The sequence below is a fragment of the Stegodyphus dumicola genome, chromosome 1 (assembly GCF_044657685.1).
Source record: "Stegodyphus dumicola isolate Sdum_Otavi_A_Nest chromosome 1, ASM4465768v1".
NCBI classification, from domain to species: Eukaryota; Metazoa; Arthropoda; class Arachnida; order Araneae; family Eresidae; genus Stegodyphus; species Stegodyphus dumicola.
Genome location: NC_140768.1, coordinates 158,937,849 through 158,943,139, shown reverse-complemented (window position 1 = coordinate 158,943,139; position 5,291 = coordinate 158,937,849). Strand labels below are relative to the sequence as shown.

Sequence of the window (5,291 nt, the reverse complement as noted above, 5' to 3'; positions counted from 1 at the left end):
ATATTAATATATAAATATGCTTGAATATAATGTATAATTATCTTCAGGAAAATATTCATAACATTATAATTTTTCTAACAAAAATAATCATCTGTTATCATACTTCAATACCATAAAATATATTTGGAGGTAAAATGACTTTCCTGTATAAAGTTTTATTTTTGAGCTTATGGGGGCAGGATATGATAATAAAACAAATACTGCATAAGTCATTTGGAAGCGATTATTTTTTCTATATTCAGAGTATGTAATCAGTCACATATATTTATAAAAAATACCTTAGAATTATCTTTATTATAATTTTGTACATATCCTCCTCCTTCTTTTCAATATTAAATATAAGAGAGTCAATTGTGTTTTTAATAAATCACCAGGTACACTATCAAAAGGTAAAACATTTTCACGTCTTTATATTATAATTTGAGTTCTTCTAAGAGTTTAAAACAAACCCACACACAAAAGTTTGCTGTAGAAACCAAAATTATGATAAAAAATTTCTAAACTTTTTTTTTAAGGAGCTGGGTGGTTTGTTTACATTCTTTTTCAGCAAGATATTTTTCGAGACCAGACTCAAAAATGTATGTATGCATGTATATCTGTGTACACACACACAAACGTATGTACACACATATACATATGCGCCCACCAGCGGCCGAGCGGTAAAGTCGCTGAACACTGGTAGTTCGGTCCGAGGTTCGAATCCCGCGGACGGGCTGGCTGCATGGGTGTTTTCGTGGTTTTTCCCATGTGTAACGTGTATACGAGCCAGTTTCCCTTAGAAAGTCCTCCACGAAGGCATCCCTCCTCTTAGGCAGATAGCCCTCGAGGCTTTGCCGTAATTAAATAACCTAACCTAACCTAACCTAACATATACATATGCTACATGAACACCTACGTCCGTACATACAAGCATATGCACATACATTTCTGAATTAATCTCCCGAACACACTCTTTATGTATATAAATGCTTCTGTATGCAATTTTATAGAAATATTTAGCTACGCATGACAGAAAAGTTACACAAGGTTTTAAGACGATTTTTAAATTTCGTTTCATAAGAATGTGATTTTACTGCTTGCATGCATGATTTATTTAAATCTGTTGATAAGAATTTCAAGAAATTTTGATTATTTGTGTAAACTCCGCATCAGTATAAAATGATCAAACATTAGCAATTTAAAACAAGAATAATATTCAGATATATTCAATGTTCTTTATTTTATATAATGTTTTAGATATCTATCAAAGAATGATAGTAATTAGTCATCAAATGAAATAAAAAATAACTTTTTCTTGACATTCTAGCACTACACGGAAAAGCAATTCACCCTTCCGATAATCAACAAAAATGTAAACAAACATCTCTTTACGACTGGTCGGAATGCGCAGAAATCACGTAGGTTTCTCTGCGCAACTAGTCGTACTTTTAGCATTTTTACCATGTTTCAGCTAAACGTCCGACGTCGTACGGGTAGACACAGCCATAGGCAGACTCTTGTCATCGATAATGAAATGGCCGTCGTTTATCGATTACGAAGGTTTTCCTTAATGTTTTGCATTCGTGTATGAACTTTGTCAGGAGGAAAATGAATATCGCGAAATCTTGCAATTTAAAGGAGTACTTTGCAGACAGGAAATAGAAACTGTTAAAAAAATTTGCTTACTACTATAGAAAATCATTCTGTAAGAGTATCTTATGAAGTATGTTATGTATGATACGAGTTATGAAGGTAAATGTAGAGATAATGTATGTATGTGTGTGAAGTAAATAAAATCCTCTAGAACGTAAACACTTTATTTGGTTATCTAGTTGAAAGTTACGCCATTTTGTTCTATTTGTTCTTAAGCACATATCAACATAAATTTTTATTAATTTTATTGCCTAAGATCTTGTTGATGTTTCAAGATCTGAGAAAGTCGTAAAGAGATGTTTACGATGTTTGTTTACATTTGTGTTGATTATCAGAAGGGTGAATTGCTTTTCCGTGTAGTGCTAGAATGTCAAGAAAAAGTTATTTTTTATTTCGTTTGATGACTAATTACTATCATTCTTTGATAGATATCTAAAACATTATATAAAATAAAGAACTTTGAATATATCTGAATATTATTCTTGTTTTAAATTGCTAATGTTTGATCATTTTATACTGATGCGGCGTTTACACAAATAATCAAAATTTCTTGAAATTCTTATCAACAGATTTAAATAAATCATGCATGCAAGCAGTAAAATCACATTCTTACGAAACGAAATTGAAAAATCGTCTTAAAACCTTGTGTAATTTTTCTGTCATGTGTAGCTAAATAGTTCTATAAAATTGCATACAGAAGCATTCATATACATAAAGAGTGTGTTCAGGAGATTAATTCAGAAATGTATGTGCATATGCTTGTATGTACCGATGTAGGTGTTCATGTAGCATATGTATATGTGTGTACATACGTTTGTGTGTGTGTGCACAGATATACATGCATACATACATTTTTGAGTCTGGTCTCGAAAAATATCTTGCTGAAAAAGAATGTAAACAAACCACCCAGCTCCTTAAAAAAAAAGTTTAGAAATTTTTTATCATAATTTTGGTTTCTACAGCAAACTTTTGTGTGTGGGTTTGTTTTAAACTCTTAGAAGAACTCAAATTTTAATATAAAGATGTGAAAATTTTTTACCTTTTGATAGTGTACCTGATGATTTATTAAAAACACAATTGACTCTCTTATATTTAATATTGAAAAGAAGGAGGGGGATATGTACAAAATTATAATAAAGATAATTCTAAGGTATTTTTTTATAAATATATGTGACTTCTGAATATAGAAAATAATCGCTTACAAATGACTTATGCAGTATTTGTTTTATTATCATATCCTGCCCTCATAAGCTCAAAAATAAAACTTTATACAGGAAAGTCATTTTACCTCCAAATATATTTTATGGTATTGAAGTATGATAACAGATGATTATTTTTGTTAGAAAAATTATAATGTTATGAATATTTTCCTGAAGATAATCATACATTATATTCAAGCATATTTATATATTAATATATATATATTATATACGAGTAATAGATGACATATTTATATATTCTATTTAAAAATAAATGGCAACACTATGTCTTGTCATTAACTTTATCAAAAGAACTTATAGGTTTAAAGCACCTAATTTCTAGTATAAGAACTGTACTTCAAATGTCCTTTTCTTTCCCCTCCCTTTTTTTTTTTTTTTTTCTGTAAGAATTTTGCTTTATATTATTTACAGATGTGACATCTAAAAATGCTTGGCCTTTTCTATCCAAATATCTAAATATGGAAGTCTGAAATAATGCAATATATTTGTATGTATATAGAGTAAAATATTAGTAAATTCTACATAAGTACATTATTATTCTAAGATAATGTATTTAAAAATATTCAGTTTAATGCAAATATGTGAATCAATTTATACATATAAATTTTAAGTGTATGACTTCCGTTGGATGTTTTAAGTAAACAATCAAAAAAATTAACCTTTTTATCAACTTATCTTGCACATATATACATAATTACTTTTTTTTTCCTATAAGAATAAACTTAATCTAATATAATAATCTAAAAATAAATAATACACAACATCTATTAAGGCAGACCATTTTTAGTACAGTAACAAATAATACAAGCAATATCATTTAATACTTTCAGTTGTCAGAGAATGAAGTGAGTTTTGTGAAGCTATTTAATGAAAAAATCTGAAAACAATTTTTGATGGTACTAAAATACAAGTTCTAAAAGAATTAAAATATGTACATGAGATAAATGCCGCTCTTTTTGTTTTAACCCCTTTGAATAAATTTTAACCAATTTGATACTTTTTTTACTTCTTTTCAAAACCTTGAAATACATGAGAAACTGATTTCAGGGCCAACACATTTCAAGAAATATTGCTAACTGCAATGAATCAGCACACATGTATGACTTCATCAGAACCATCAGAATGTCTTGTATTACCTTTATTTATTTATTTAAACTTACTAATGGATTTATATGTAGAAGAGCTGAGATTTCTAATACAGTTACCACACTGACATTTTTAATGATCTTTTCACTAATGATTTAAAATCTCTCTATATTTTTTTATTATTATTCAAATGAAAAGTTTTTGTTCATTTGTTTCCAAAATAACAGCTACTTCCTTAGTTCAATTATTATTTTTCTTAACTGGTTTGTCTGGTGAACTCCTGTGATTTTTTTTTTTTTTTTTTTTTTTTTTGTGAATACATTAATTCTGTAATTTGCTGTTTTCAGTTTTTAATTTCTCTTTTGAAAAGTTTTCTGCATTTTAACTTAATAGCCTTGAAACTTATGATCAACATTGAAAATCTAACTTCCATTTTAAATTTCAATGTTTACCTGGATTCATAACAAGTGTATTATTTTTAAATTATTCAGACAACTTAAGAGCTCTGTGTCTTACATCTTCATAATGGTAGAAAATTTCATTGTACAGCCTATGTACATTTTAGTTTTGTCATGTCATGCCATTTGTGAAATATTCCTTCTCTCTGCTTAATTTTATTCCATAAATAGAGATATTCAGTAAGTTTAAGCATAATAAATTTGTATAAGATAAATTTCTAAAATTCCATTCTCAGTTTCCTATGTAGACTTAAATGCATTTAGTAGAGCAATCAATTACGCATTGAATTCCAATATAAATATATTTTTTTTCAGATCATTCCTGAACATCATGCAAATCATCATCAGACTGCAGTATGAAATATACAAATACTTCTTCTGTTTTTGAAGCAAAAAAGAAATCATTTGATCACAAGATCTAGTGAACATTGTGCATAGGGTATAAGCTGAAATTATCATTCCTGGAACAGCAATCTAGCAAATTTTAGTCATGTGTGCTGCAGCGTTTTTATGCATAGCGGAATTTTACTGCTGAGTTTGCTACACAGTTTTATAGTTAATAGGAATTGTATTGGATTATTATGTCAAAAAAAATGTGAGAACTATCTGTCTAAGAGAAGATATGCCTTTTCAAAGGAACAATATAAGGAAAACTGGCTCTGATTCAATTTATACATGAGGAAAACAGCAAAATCTCCTCTGGAGCCGCCAGCCTATTCGTCAAGATAAAACTCTGAGCAAATTACTAGCATTCAGCGGATTTACCTCTCGGCTGCTGGTGGGCCTAGTACAAGTTGAGTCAACAGGTTAGCGTAATAAACACCTTTTATCATGATATTATGTGACCTATAATCTATAAGCAATGCTCTTCATAAAAAATTTTAATTCTGTTTGC

The 5,291-nt window shown here is 28.9% G+C and overlaps 1 long non-coding RNA gene across 1 annotated transcript; it reads left to right on the top strand.

Moving 5' to 3' along the window:
- Positions 1-1,465: 1,465 nt before the first annotated feature.
- On the top strand, positions 1,466-5,291 carry LOC146999366 (uncharacterized). Its single transcript, XR_015042774.1, has 2 exons — positions 1,466-1,731; positions 4,712-5,291. It is a non-coding gene; the product is annotated as an uncharacterized LOC146999366 (long non-coding RNA).